Source organism: Plectrocnemia conspersa, unplaced genomic scaffold (assembly GCF_051122295.1).
Source record: "Plectrocnemia conspersa isolate PC_06_02 unplaced genomic scaffold, ASM5112229v1 ptg000004l, whole genome shotgun sequence".
Taxonomy (NCBI): Eukaryota; Metazoa; Arthropoda; class Insecta; order Trichoptera; family Polycentropodidae; genus Plectrocnemia; species Plectrocnemia conspersa.
Genome location: NW_028277168.1, coordinates 10,095,706 through 10,112,500, shown reverse-complemented (window position 1 = coordinate 10,112,500; position 16,795 = coordinate 10,095,706). Strand labels below are relative to the sequence as shown.

The window sequence follows — 16,795 nt, the reverse complement described above, 5'->3', positions numbered from 1 at the left end:
ATTAAAATCGTTCGTAAAAAGAACAGGAGATGAAACACGCAATTATTTATTATCGAGGCCGGGTCCTACCTAGTTTTTTTATATGCCACAAAATAATTAAATTAAATATTTCGATGAGCATTCTGCATATTTTAGTACGTATTTTTAAACAAAAGCTATGAATATTATATAGTTTTTTGTGGCGGTTTGTTTTGGTTTAGAAAACGTTTTTTTACCTACAAAGGGTCAGCGCTGGCGGGCCTATGTTTAGTACAATAACTTATGCAAGCAATAAATTTTCCAAAATATTTTTTTTAAATTTAGATTATTAAGATAAGAAAAATTAGATTATATATTATTTATTAATTCTACAATTTGTATTAAATTATAGGGAAAAAATATATTAAATCAATCTTATATAAACTTTAAAATTCTCAGCATGACTCAAATAAAATATTGTACTTAATATGCTTTAGTGATCACAAAGATCATGACTCTGTGATAGTAATAAAAAATGCTGTTTTTTAAACATTTTTCTGAACGAATCCGAAAGCATTATTGTAGCAAGATTACTATTATTAGTGGTATAAAGTTACAATAAAAAATATAAAGATAAAAAAACTAAAAATATGAGAAAAAAATAAACGTTACTTAAAGATTTGTATTAATATATTTTAAAATGCAAATCTAGAATCACCAAAAGCTATTTATTAATGCCATTGTTCTTTGTTTGATTTTGATGAAACGACTTTTTATTGTAACTCCAAAACACAACAGTGAATTTATTTATACATAAATTGTATATAAATGAAATATAAAACCCCTTTACGCATCGGATTGAATCGATTTAAAACATAAATTCTCGCTTGTCACAAACTAAAATTGGATATCGCCCGAGAAGAGAATATGAAAAATGAAAGGCTGTCGAAAATTCTTGGCGCTTGAAGGAAAATTCAGCGCCCTCTCGCTGCTCGGCATATATTATTATATTTTTATATAAATACATCCATAATGCATACATCACATTGTATAATATATGAGTATATTTTGTTTGAAAAACGGCGGAATTTAATTCAATCGAACGTGTGCGCGTGCCTTTGCTTCGAGGAAATAAAGCGTATGAAAATAACCCCTTCAGGAAATTACGAATGTACCCCCACACACGTTCATTCAACGCGACAGCTTTGTGTAGCATTTTTCGATGCGAATTTTCTGCTACATTTCCTCAATCATATTTGATTATCGGTTGTTTGATTATTGCAAATATTTTGGTGGTTTCTTCGACGACTTGCGGCTAGGGGTTAAAACCGAATCTTTCAGAATTTCCTTTCAGCTAAAGGTAGGTGTGTTTATGTCGTAAATAGCGCCTTGACTTAATTACGTGACGGGTGATAAATCACGCACGATAACGAAGGTGCTAATTTACCTTTCATACAGAAACCGCAGAGATTCTTTGCCTCATGGGATTGGAGCATATTCTTAAAACTTCAGGCATATACTTGTAAACTTATATCCAGTAACTCGATATCGACTACGCAATTCACCATGTAATAATAACATCGGATACTGGCATAAAATAACAACGTTGTTTTCCAAAATGATGATCCTCCAGGATTAAAATACATAAGATCAATTCGTAGAAAGCGTAATGGTTGGAAATAATAATTATTTCTGACAAATTGTATGTAATCTCTTATAGAATAATGAGGGAATTAAATAAATCAGTTGTAAAAATAAATACATTTTAATTAAAATATACGCTGGTTTTCCGACCTTTTTTAGATTCATATTTGTAATAAGTCCGATGTGCCACGTGTTTCTTTATCTGAATAATTTAAAACTTTCGAGAAAGGCGGCTCAAATTTAATTTAATTTTTAAGGCATATATTATACATAATGAAAAATATTTTAATTAGCTGTTTTTTGTTTTTTCAGGTATGTACAGCATTGCATATAAAATCATGTGAGTAGTATTAATTACGGATAATTTATTTTTTTAATTATGTAACTTTTGTGCTTCTTTCTATCGATATATTTATTATTTTTATAAAACTTCATATTTTTTAAATTAAAAATGAAGCATTTTTATATAAAATAATAATCGTGTACATCTTATAAACAATTGCGAAACGTGTTTTGTATATTTGATATTTAAACTTTAATGAGATATACTTTGAATTGTTAGAATGACAAGAGTAAGGTTCCAAATACTTGGAATTCTAGCGTTGTCAAAGTTTCTATGAATCCAATATGTACCCTACACTTCGGTAACTTAAAGTAATTATCATTCACCAAAATTACACCTACAATAAACTTCGTCAGATTGGAATCTGTTGTTGTATTTTAGATGTTTAACTTGAACTGAACTTTATTTTATCGTTGATATATTTTTTATATTATAACAATACAAATGTTTGTAATATTTTAATATTAACATCAAAAAATATGTATGGATTTCGAAACATTTATATTTTCGAAATCTTTAATTCATAAATTTTAATCTCATAAATGTCCATTTTACTTTTAACCATTACTTTTTACTATTATTTTTTTTATAAATAGCCAAATATAGTACTTTATTAAGTTTATTTTTTATATTCAGAATATAATGCATTAATGCAAAAGAAATTTAATAATATCCTAAAACTAATGCATTTACTATTTTATAAAAAAATATTTATCAATATTTTATTTTTCATAAAAAAAAAATCATAACGTATAAATATGACAATATACAAAAATATAGGTATATATTTCTGTATAATTTATTTCAGCCCTCATTCTTTGATCTCACCAATACCGAAGTCTAAAAAGTATAACAATGAAATTTAATATGGAGAGCCCTATAAAAATAATTTATTCGTTAACATTTTTACCTTATTTAGCATACCTTGCGTCAATCATCTTCCTTCCTTATTCACATTTTTTCGTCTTCTTTATTTTATTTAATAATTCATTCTGGAAAATCTTTTCGAACATCGAATGAGCCATTAAGGACATAAAGTTAATTTATTCGATTATTTTAAACGACAATTTCGAGAGCGAAAAATAACGTTCGCATAAAAGCAAAGTTACAACAATTTCCCTAATGCCGACACATGACTGATGAATGAGCCGCCCGGAGCAAAAGAGGAGCAAAGATCGCCTTCTTTGATTGTGATTTAATATTTTTTTCTTCCGCCTAAAAAGTGAGCTTCTGAATTATGTGCGCGATGGGAGGAAGTATTATATTTTTAAGATCGTCGACGACGTTTCGAGGCGCATCCCCAGGGACAAATTCTTGACTGCGCCAAGCAGGAAGGACGAAGGGGATAATCTATCCCGGAAGCTGAATTATCCTCAGGTGGTGAGAGCTTTCCGCAAACGACGACTAAAGACACACAAAGTGTTGAGAAATATAAGAAAAGTATTTAAGTATACGATATTATAATATGCTCAAGATCAAGATCTGATAAATGTATCATATAATATAATAACAAGATCCGGCATATAGCAAACAAACCTAAACGCTCTCATCCAGTTATTACAAGATATATTACTTTGTTCACATGGGCTTGATTGAATTTAAAAAAATCAAATAAAATATTTTAAGCAATACAAGATGAAAAATAAGCTTTTTATACGTACTACAAATTTCTGAACCCTAGATTTTTTAAATAAAAATGTGAGACTAATATTACAAAATATAAAAGGAAACCATTTTTTATATTCCAATAAATAGTCCTCCATAAAATTTACGACTCAAATATCATTGGCTTATAGTAACGGGTAACGTTTTCAAGATAAGCCGAAGAACAACTGGGGTTGCAATTAAGTGTGAAAACACTAAATTGTCTATATCATCTTGCAATATAATATTTTTTTAAATATATATACTTCAAATATTTTTTTGTAGAAAATATTTTTTTACGGCAATAACCTGTGGTAGCGCGAGCAAGCAACCTTACTAGCTGGTCAAGAGCGCGTCTTACGTCTATTCTGGTTGTTGTGTAAAGTAAAATAAAAATTAAATTATCGGTTCTATAAACATGCATAGTATTTCTTCTTGAGAATTTTTTGAAAAAAATGTTAAATCGTGAATTCTTTAGTCTGAAAAAATTTGATAGTTTTTTGAGAATTTCCATTCCCTTGATTTGGTGAAAATTAAATTTGCACGAATAATTTTTAATGCTTTACAACAGCTGCATTTGTTATACCACTACATAAAAAGGGTGAGTCTATGCCTGATTTTAAAATATGCATGTTTTTTAGAAGCTTTTTATAGAGGTCGATAGTATTAGGCTATAATTTTGCTTATTGGCGAATAAAAATATCAAAAATAATATTTTTCGTATCTTTATATTGTTTGAGCTATGAAAAATGTAAAGTAGCGACAGCTGTTATTGACAATTTTCTTTATGATTCAGATATGAATACGGGAGCCCGGAATTTTTTAGTAACTCGACGCTCTATTATTAATCAAAGTAGGTCGATCAGTTTTGGTCCTTCAAAACAAATCGTGATCCTTTTAAAGTTTGTTTTCTTAAACGATGTTCTCTATTTATCTACAAAATAAAACTATCTAATAATAATATACTGTATTAATAAGATTAAAAAAAAGTCAGGTTTATATGTTTCTGAATTGTTCTAAATAAAAATATTCCACTGCTTAAGATGAAAAATCAAAAAAATATAATTTTTATATCCACAAATTTTTATCTGTTTATATAAATTTTGAGCTCAAAAAACCTTAAAATATTGTTTTCTAACTGTCTACAATTTTTAGACTGTTGTAAGAAAAATACAAATGTCTCTACATTTTTGGCCATTGAAATACGTTTTAATGCTTAAAACACCTTTAAATACCCTCGAAAATCCCATCTTTCTAATTTTTATAAATTGATAGACTGTTATACATATTAAATGGAAAAATCTTTTTAAATAAAATATGATGCTAATGCTTCATATTATGTACAATAGCAGTTTGAATATTTTAATTTTTTAAATTTATAATGTTGCCTTAAGCCTAATTAAATCAAACGTTCTTTAACATATTATATTAATGGTTAATTATGCAATAATCAGATGTCTTTAGTTACTTTCAATCTTGATATCTACTTCAAACATAAAACATACATTATTAATAACTAAAATAAGTTCACTACTAAACTCGATTACAACGCCTTAAGTTTTTAGATCAAATGCCAAAATTAACAAATTCTACCTGATAGTATAATTCTTTCCTTTGTCTTAACTCTAAGAAGTAATAATAAATATGTTTATAATTATTCGGTTTCATCTGAGTGGTTCTGTTTGAAAATAAAGCAAGGGGCTAAATGTATGTTTTTCTCAGATTAAATGTGTAAATTAAAACGTACAGTTTTCGTGTTGTATGTGCGTTTTTACTAGCCATAATCGTATAATATATACGTACCAACCGTAGTAGTGACTAATACCTGTAAGACCTGGGTTTAAATCCTTTATATACCCTAGTGTTTTTTAATTTTTATCGTGCCCAGAAGGTCAACATTAATTATTATTATATATGTATAATTCCGGTCGATCATCTCAGATTTTTTTTTATTTATCTAACATAATCTCACGAATGAATTAAAATAAAATTGCTTTATGTAGTGCATTGTTTATAATTAATAAAATAAATGTCATATGCTTACAGACTTTTATTTAAATCTTATGTCTTACTAACTTAGTTGTTGATTCTGTTTTTTTGGTTGTCACAAATTGGACTAACGACTAAATAAGTAACACCTATACTTATTAGTGACTTAATTTATTATGTTATGTTTTTTGTATGACATTTCTCTGGACTATACATCAAGTGGTTATCATTTGAACTTGCGATATTAAAATAAAAATATATTTTCAAAGGGATTATCTATCGCGGAAGCTGAATTATTCTCGAGTGGCAAGAGTTTCCGGCACACGGCGTCTAAAAACCTCAGTTCTATGTGGGGTATTAAAAAAAAGTTTCATATCCAATACAGAGTTGAATCGAGTTCTCGATGCCCAATTAAGTACTGTGGCGTGTAAAAATTGAAGCCCGCACCGAGCTCGGAAATTAATATTTTTCATCGGGGGAGTAATATAAAAGTTCTTTTGTTCGCTAATTCCGCACCGCAAAGAAAACTGAATAATGCTTTTCAACTTTGGGTTTGGGAATAGAGACGGCGTTACTCATAATCCGGGATGAGTCTAGAAATACTTCGGGGCGAAAACTTTTCTACTATTTACTCGTCATTATTCCCTAAGGGGAGGTTTAATGAAATCCTGTTCTTAAATCACGAAGATAATTAGGAAACGAATTTAGTAAACTACATTCGATTTTTTTCTCTCTGCAGTGTTTCAATGTAACATAACATAATTTACATTAAGTAAATATTTCACAGCGTAAAGCATATCCAAGAATTCATTATCTTTAACTGTGAAATGCGACAAAACAATTAGCACTAAATTTTTCTGTAGATAAAAATTATTCGCGGAGATTCTAAATACAATAAAATATTATTTTAATTATGTTGTGTTTTAACAATATATTTCGGTTGGTATTTAAAATGTGAAAACCACCATACGATCGCCACACAGGCCATAGCAGTGAAATCAATAGTGCGTGTAGCACTATTTAAATATATTAGTAGCATTGTCTTAGATCACACAATTAATTTTAGATTTAATTTTTGAGTTAAGCAATTTTTTTATTATAAATCGGTGCCTCTAGAAACATAATAAATAAAAAAAATGTTCGTTTTATATTTTTCGGCTAATTAAATCTAACAGCAATCTTCGTACATACCATATCCATACAATTTCAATAACGGTATATTATCGCATAACCATTGTTATTTCCTGTGATGTTCATCATTACACCCGATTGATATAATTCTCTTTAAGCGATGGAGTTTATTCTTAACACCCACTGACTCGTGTGGGTGCTCAAAGCGTTGAACTTGAACCTCTCAGGTTCATCGAACCAATTCTACGAAATTATTTTATTGCAAATAACTGTACAATTTCGTATACCGAATCGCTTTAGTCATTGTAGCGCTTAGCAGTAATTAATCAATGCTCCTAATGCGACTTTATCTTATGAGCTAATCCCAAATTTGTTCTGCGTTGTCAAATCCGAGGGTGGTGTCGTGTTCTTGTTTGAACAGGACAGAAATTATCAGCATCGTTCTAGGGTTACATCTTTGCGTTTGACTACATCCTTCGTGCCTTGAAACGCTACGGAACAAACAAGTCGTGTTGACAAATCACCTGAGAATCGAATTTATTACAAAACCCTTCTGGACTGGTAGGGTGTCATTAGTTTTGACGTCTCAATAATCGCATGTCATCGTCCGAGCAATTTATCTACCGATATCAACTTGGATCTGATGTGTTAAGAATAAAAAATTGTTTTACCGACATTATATGAATATTTAAAAATATTTATTAGCTTAATAGTGTGAATTTATTATAATTAGATTAATTTACAGATAATACAAATTATATTTTCCTTAAACCATTTTAATATAATACGTATGCCAATAAAACTTTCAATCACTTATACTTTTTTATAAGAAAAATAATGTGGAATTTGTATTTATTTTTAAATATTATGCTATAATAAAATCCTAAGATTGATAACGATATAAAATTATACATATATTATTAGGTTCTGGGCTGTAAATTTTAACTATGGTTTATATTGTTTGTATTCAAATTTTATTCTAATATTATTGATTATTTTACCTAATATTCTATGCAGTCAAAATAAATAGAAAAATTGCTATGACAAATAACTTTACATTCTAATAAGAATATAAATAAAGCAGATTTGTTAAAATATTTAGATTTTTTTGTAAATATGTTTATACATTTGAACAATAATTACTAGAAAATAGTAAGGCTTTGTTCTATGACTTGTTGATAAATATGTGTTAAATAAATATAATCTATATTCGTATATGCTAACATATATTTGTGGTCAAGATTTTATTGGCATATTATATACAATATATATTTAATGAATAATATAATAATTTTAAGAATGGGGTAGGAAGTTTTAAACTCGAATTCTGTGTCAGACTCTCCTCTAGCACGTCAAGAAGATCGTGCAATGATATGTCGCCTAACTACCAGGCTTCAATAGCTATTTACCTGAATGGTAAGAGAGCAAATTTAACAATCTTTTCTTTAACCCAGGACGTGTAATTTATTTTAAACCTTACCTTGAATGGGCAAGTCCCGTGTAATTCTCACCTTGAATGGCTCCGTTTCAAGACGTCCCGTGATTTAAAAATGAATAAAGTCCACGACTCGGATACAGCACCCCAGGATATAATATATTTGCCACTTCCGAGCTCGCCCTAATTTTTCGACCCTCTCTTGAAAGAGAGAGAGAGAGAAAATCTGGTATTAAGCGCGTTCACGAACAAAACCGAACTTGGGTTAAGCGCGAGGATGAAAAACGACTAGTCGTCGCAGTCCTTTTGTGTCCCTGTGCAATATAACGAGGTGTACGAAACCGGATCAAGGGCAAAACGTATTTTCTTGTCCTTGCCCACTGTTTACGTAGCCGCAGTGAAAGGGGTGCTTTACCTTGGAGCGAAAGGCGAATGAATAGACCTTTTATACACACGCCGATTCGATGCCATCATAAATCATTGCGTGAATAATAATGATTATAATAACAATAAATTAAAGATAAACGCGTTTTAAAAAATTTCTTCTTTATATATATATATATATATAAAAGGAAATGAAGTTCACTTATGTTCGTATATTGATAATTATTTAGAGGACATATTAGCCGATTTTTAAGCTAATTTCCTAATTTTAATTTACAAAAATATTCAACTAAACAGAAAAAATCATTAAATATTATAATTAAATAATACTAACGGGACTAGCTCCTTATGTCCGACATTAAATTAAGACTTTTTATAACAATATTACGAGTGAGACTCGAAAAAAGAACATCTAAACCAAATTTTCCTCGTAGTCGTAGTGGGAACGCCCCTTACCGAACGTTCCCACTGCGACGGTGCCGACACGATTTTATTGCTTTTGACGTAAATTTTTGCCTTCTGAGAAGTGATAATTGTTTTTGCGCCTTCCTATTGATCAAAATTCGGTTTGAATATTCTTTGACGAACACTCTAATATCAGAAATATGTAGTAATATCGGTTAGAATAGCTATCATATTTTTAAAACAATGTAATATCGAAATGCAGACAAACTATGGAGCAATATGTGAGATGCGATATTTGTCTGTACTTATTCTTCCCCTTTTTTCCTTCTGAGAGATGAGTTGGCTAAGTTTGTATTTTGGACTTGATCTAATGAAAGTTCTAAACTATAATTAGTTTTAGAACGTTTGAATATTAAATAGACGTTTCGCAACTGTCAAATGGAGTTACATAGACATTTTAGGGCATAATATTAGCGCCTATCAATAATTTTTTTTTTCTAGTAGATATATCTACTGGTGCATATGTATTTGGACTTCATTAGTGAAAATATAACTTCACCAAAAAATACACATGCACTGTAACATATATACATATCGCATGTAAATAAATAATGTTAAGTATTTATATATTTATTACTACATATGAAAAAGTTGAAATCAAATAATTTTACTAGCACCTGCCAGATAAATTATATTTTCTCTGGTAAAAATATATATCTATTAGTGAAAATGTATTTCAATATGATTTTATTGAAATGACATATTTTAAAAAATATTTTCGGGATAGATTTTTATATTTTCTTTTAGGGATAACCTCAGAATTTCTGATTTAAAATCAATAACGTCATTTCAACTTTTTTAACATCTTTATTTCAGTAAGATACATAGTATTTGACCCAAATAATCTTGAACTAATAACAATATTGGTTCAAGATTAAGTTGTTGTATTTTCTTTAGCAACTGTATTGGTAAACTATTTTTAATTTCATATTTGCACCATATATTGATTTTAAATGTAATATTTCTTAGGATAATAGCTCACCAAGATCATCGTAAAATTTGCTTGTTAGTTTTTTACCTTTTTCCGAATCTCGTTGTCATTTAATTCGCGAAATAACCACGTGAAATTAAATGCATTATTTATTTATTTTGCTGCATTAAATCCACTTGACAAACTACCCATAATACAATCTATAAAAACATTAAATCTATATAATCTAGCTAGTGCTATTTTTGATTATTCGTTATTTCTTTGCTTCTTCCTTTTTTATCGATCTGAAAATTCAGATCGAATATCTAGATTCACTGCTACTAATTTACATTCGTTGAATATTTCCTTTCGTGTCTTTTATTTTTTTATATGTTCAAAAAGCAATAAAGTAAACAATAATTTGCAAATTTTAACACGAACAAAGCCTCGTCAAAAAAATACAATCTGTCCCTTTAAGTAATATTGTTACTTAAAAGGATAGATTGCTAAGTATTTTCTATACAACCAAAAGCAGTAAAGGCAATTCGTGTAGCTCCACCTTTGTTTCAGATTCCTACGTTAATTCATGACCTGATTTTGAATTTTTGTATGAAAGCTGCGTTTTGCGATTACCCTTGTGGTGGCATCATTTTTTTTCTTATTAATCAAGGCATTGCATTAATAAAATCTATTTTTTGCTGATCAAATGTTATATCGTTCTTCAACTAAATTCTATAAGTTACGCTTACATTCATTAAATAGCAATCAGACGTTAATGTTTATAATTACCTGCTATCGTCAGTTTTGGCGTACGTTTCATGTTATAAAGAAAAAGAAAACAAGGGGACAAACTAACCTATCCATAATATTACATACAAGGAAACTTCTTTGGAAGTATTATTATTAGATTCTTATAATAGTGGTACAAAAATATTACTAGGTATGTGTGAGTATAATATAAGTATCAAACTAGAGTGTGTTTAATATAATAAAATGCCCATTTCAGTATACATCTGATTTATTTCAACGTATAAATGACATTCTAAGTTGGTAGCTAATAACGTGAATGGATATAACTAGATATTTAATTTTATCTCAGAATCTCCGACTTTTCCTAAATCCGCACCCTCGCGTCTTCTCATAAAGTCTTATTTTTTCGAAGAAATTTATTTTTTCGCTTCCGACGTTATATACGGTCGATTAAACCAGAAAAGACTATTTTTTATTACAATGCGCCAATGTTATTACTAAGAAAATGAATATAGATTCGAGTATGAAATTATATATTCGTTAATATATGAGTTTAATATTTTTTATTAAATTTTCAACACTATTACAACATTATTACTACATACATTTAAGTATTATTACGACTATTACATAGTAAAAACATCCTTGACGATCTGATTTTGGTAAAGATGTATCTTTTTTTGAATAAGCAACCTAATTTTTGATTTAAATACTTTATTTAACTAATATCTTAAGTCGCTTTATAATTAATTAAATTAATAATTTACAATCGTAGCTCAAGAATAAAAGCATATGCTAATATTAATTGCTTATTTAAGTTAAATATTATTATAATAGAAGTATTTTAGCAAAATATATTTTATGTGCATATATGCGACATAGACAAAATACCCATTTTGAATCCTGGATTAAATTGAATCTATCTCTATGTCCCAATGGACTACGAAGCTTCCCGAAATATGTATTTATTTTAATTTAATAATATTATATATTATAATATTGACATGCATATTAATTATTAGTTCAGTAAATAGTACAAATGTTCATTTGTAAATTAAAAATAAAATAAACAATTCTATCAAAATACTTTTCGTTAGTTATGAAAATGGTTCTTATAGTATTTTATTATTGGTATGTATTTCGTTTTTAATATTATTACTGTTGATTGTTTAACGAATGTGATACTTAAAGATATTTTCATTTGATTACGCTTTTTATATAAAAACCAATAAAAGTGTAATTAAATCCAAGCGATTAAATAATGTCCCATTTTGTGATGGTTCGTTACATTCTATTAAAAACCTTTTTCATTACTCGGTAATTAATTCAAGCAACACTAAGCTCAAACAAGCAATAAAAAATCAACGACATGCGATAGATAAAGTTTAGTAATTGGCAAACCGAGCGTAGAACCATTTTCAAGATTGATACACAAAAAATACACTCTTCGAAGAGATCGTTTCGCTCAAAGTGCACCTATTTATTTTTATTAAAATTTTATTTATATTATGATCAATCTTTCTAAAGTACACATTCTCAGTCCTTATTTTTTAATGTTAATTTTTAGTCTAGACTAGTCAATTTTATTTCGGGATTGATTTTTTTTTATATGTACATAAATATATATCTAGAGATAGATTCCATTTTAAATTCAATTTTGCGACCTTTGTTTCTGCTTGTGTGTGTAAATAGAGAGTTTCAGCAAAAGAAAAAAGGACGCGATAGGAAATGGGGTGTCAAGGAGGAGCAGAAGAAGAAAAAGAAAAAAGTGTATATCGGACAAAATTTTCCGACGTTAAAATAAATAAAGGTAGTGCGCCGATTCATTAGAGGGAGGAAAAGGCAACATACGATAAGTTTTGCCGATACGGCCGAAATAAATCAGAGAAAGCGACCGAGGAAAGTCCACGAGCGTAACTTCTATCTGTAACGAGGACAAAAGGCACTAAATTCCTACACGGCAGCCAGAGGTATTGGTAATTATCCGAAAGTGGCGGCCTGATTGAACTTTTATCCGCTTCTTGTACAAAGAGCGTTTTTCTTCTTATTTCGCTTCCCTCTCCCGGATCTAGACAGATACGAACTTATATCGAGAACCCTTGTGTTTATGTGTACATGTGTTTCAAGTAAAAGAATGAAATTTGTGCAAAAATCAAAGCGAGATATTTTTTTGCTCCTCTTATCTGAGAACACTCAAAAGCGCCTTATAAGAAAGTTAATGAATTGAAAATGCAAGATATTTTTTTTATATGTATATACATATACATATATATATAAGTCGCTGAAAATAACCATCGCGCAAATTAAAAGCATTTTTTTCCATTTGATTTATTGGATAAAATGCTACCTTATACCTATTGTGCTTCCTAGTGAAATTTTAATTAAAAAATATTTAATTTATTCGTAGAGAGGTAAAAAAAACGATAAAACATCAATTTTACCCAAAATACCAATACAAATAAAACAAAGCATACATATTCAAATCTAGATATCACCGACTCCTAGACTAAAGAGTCTGTTAGTTTTAGTATTAACATATATTAATTTATTATATCTCATTAGCTTACTTAGTTGGACTTAGCGCATTGGGCTTACGTCTATCAGTTTATAACGGATAAATAAAAAAAATATTATTAACATAATAAAATTTCTGTTACAATTATTTTTTAAAATACATGTGTATATATAATTTGCGTTTATATTTATATAAATAAATATAATAAATCATATACATATAAATATAATTTCACTAACTTAGCCAGTGAAACTGTATCAAGCAATTGATTTATATCAAGTAATCCCGAAATGAATTTTTTTTTTTTAATAAAATAAAAAGATTTTATTTTATTGATTTAAAATATAATTTTATTTTTAAGATTTTACATTCTCTCTAGACTGTGAGGTATGTTTTGCTAATACCTAATCTTTAGATAAACATTGACTTCTACGACGATTATTGTCGTACAATACACATTTTTCATCTCCGGTTATCAAATGATTTAGGATCAAGAAACTCATGGCATATTCGGATACGCACTGACTTGTTTTCATCTCTCAATTCGTTTGGAACCCATACACTTTAAATCTTCTTAATATATTGATGCACTGTTAATCGTTTCTTGGCAAGCTGGTCGATACAATAGTTTGAGTAGAATATGCATCAATTTCTGCAACAAGAACATCATCGTCTTATTTTCTGGTATCCCACATCCAGGACTATTCTTGTTTTTGGTTTTTAAACCATCTTTGCTATTCACATATATGTAATGAATCACCTCTTAGTTCACAAACGTTTTAGTGGCCGAAGCTGCTGTGTTTTTTTTAAAGAAATGTATATAACATCCATTTTTAAATAAATTGTTTGCTTAGTAAAAATTCTGCCATCGTAAATTTTAGGGCACATTTTTTTTAAATATTGAAATATGAAGTACAAATCTGCACCAACACAGATATAACAATACATACTCAGATATCAACGTTCATTTTCTGTTTAAACCCAAACCTAACCTAGTTAGTTTTAAAACTTTTATTAGGTTGAGATGGGTTTGGTTTATTCATTTAGTTTAGGTTTGGGTAAAGTATGGTGTGTCGCTCTACAACTATTATTTGAAACTAAATTCATCAGTGTATTGGTGGTTTAGTGTTAGTTTATTAATTTCAATTTCAAAGCACGTCAGTAAAACTGTATTAATAATGTATTAATTGATAAAATAAAAAAACAATTTATAGAAAAAAAAGATTTCACTGAAACGATAGTAAAAATCTTTTTTCACTGGTTATATACATTTACTGTATATACAAAACTACAAATTTCATTCGCAAACACACAATATACTAATAATAATATTAATATTACAACAACAATATGCTTGTTAGCTAATAATTAAAAAATAGATGATATAAACAACATTTGTTATGTTCAAACTTCTGACAAAAATTTGAGTAATAATAACAACCAAGAAGAATTCTTGGTATTTGTTCTTAAAACATTGTACATATGTATAAGTGTTTCAAAATTCTCCTGTACCTCTTGTTTCAAAATCATTCTTAAGTATTATATAAATGAGGTATATACGAATTTTTTTTAAGCGAAGCTTTGGTCGTAGCAGTGTACTTAAAATGGCCGTATTAATTTGTGAGTACGAGGTTCGTTTAGTGTCCAATTTTTTTATGCAAAAGAAGAAACTGTAACTATAATGGGATCGCTTATTTTTTATGTGGCCAAAATGATGTCGCGAATTTAATTTAATAAATATTCACCGCGAAGAAAGACATGTAAGGAATAGTCACTAATGAACTCTTTTAAAATTGCTTAACAATTGATGAACGGGTTACTTTTATTAATAAAAAAGACTATCAAAAATTAACGTGTGTTATATAAAATCGCAATAAAAATCATAAAATAATTTGCTTCAAACACATTTTTAGACCTTGTGTCTTTACTTCATGAATATACCTCGTATGTGGTAATAATTTATTTCATCGTCTCTACCACGAAATGAATCTCGTAAATTCCTTCAAAACACACACAAAACATATTGTTACTTACTGAAATATTTAGTTCGCGCGTTTACTTGAAGCGTTAAGCCTATACAAACAATTTAACAAAACCAACATCGTTTCGCACGCACACAAACACACAACGTTTAAAATCGAGTTAAATTTTCTCTCGAACGTGTACGTTTATATTCACGGCTAGACGCGCCCGAAAAAAAAGCATCACTTTAACAAGATTGAACCCCATGATCAAAGACACGAGCCGACAGGGTTGTAACCCTCGAATCTTTGTTAACATCCCTCAGACGCGGGCCACGTAATATAGCGCGCAATGAAATTACTGTCAAAACAAAGGATCTGAGCATTAAAATTAACGCTTCCCTTAACTGAGAAATAATGCCAAGCAGCCTAAGAAGGGTGCGCGATAAGACCACCCAGTAAGTACTTTAGGTCGCTTCACATTACACCACTTTTACCGTGTACGTGGGCGTGCACTTAGTAGTTTCGCGACTTTGTTCACGTGCGTAAATTATTATTGTGCGGTGCACAATAGCGCTCGTTTCGCGGTCGTAAATTGTACTTTAACGTTGCGAATTTGCCTCCTGTTTATGCTGTAATAGAATTCAACCACTTGCAATTATATCAACGCATAAATCTTAACTGTGTACTTAAATTTTCTTGATTTCAGTAATTTTAGACTTGTGTTTATTCGAATTTAAATATTCACCCAATCCTATTCATAAACGCATATGTTACCAATGTAACTATAATTAAGTATATAAAGTTTCTAATACTTAGAGTATTTTTTAGCTCTCACGTGTTTCGGCATACTAGAATAATCAAACAAATTATATTTACTTTGAATAACACGTTTAGAGTTCATATATTTATTTAAATATCATAACGCTGCGATCTATACCGATTATCTAGCCACTTTTCTAAGCCTGAACAAATTTTTGCTTTTGATTAAACTTATATATTTACTAATTTTAATGATAAAATAACTACTTTTATGTGTAAAATAATTAACAGGTATTTATAGCATTAGTTTCGTATAGTAATTTAGTGTAGTTAATCGTATATAATTTTATATATATATATATATAACAATTACATTGTTAAGAACGATTGTAATAGACTGATTTTCATATACATACATATAATATATTTACTACTTTTAAAACTAAGTTGTAAGCTCTAGATAATAATAAAGAGCATAAGTTTATTTAATGGCAAGTTAAGGTTTTTGTGAGTGTTGTTTTAATCTTTTAACGACTACTTATGACTTAGAAGTTGTATGCATTGCTTTACTAATATAATTCTATATAATAACCAGAATTATATATACCAACGATTTTATTATATTACAAAAGTATAATGTAGTATCATTCAAAAGCCAGTTGAATTAAAAATTCGACTAAAAGAAAACCAGTGTAATTCAAAAAAATGTATAAATTTTCACATCCAGAAAAATAAGATTTAACATTGTAAAAATGATTAAAACGAACTTAAAAACCTAACCATATTAATACATACGTAAATTTTACAAATGTTTTATTATTATTTTATACTACAAAATTCTCTTTTCATGCTTAATAATCGACTATCGTAAATTAATTAAAGCAGTTTTTAATATGATCTATTT

At 28.8% G+C, this 16,795-nt stretch overlaps 1 protein-coding gene across 5 annotated transcripts in view; it reads left to right on the top strand.

Moving 5' to 3' along the window:
- Nucleotides 1-16,795, top strand: part of LOC148235863 (uncharacterized) — a 183,296-nt gene that overhangs the window by 111,422 nt on the left and 55,079 nt on the right. The gene's annotated exons all lie outside the window — the stretch shown is intronic.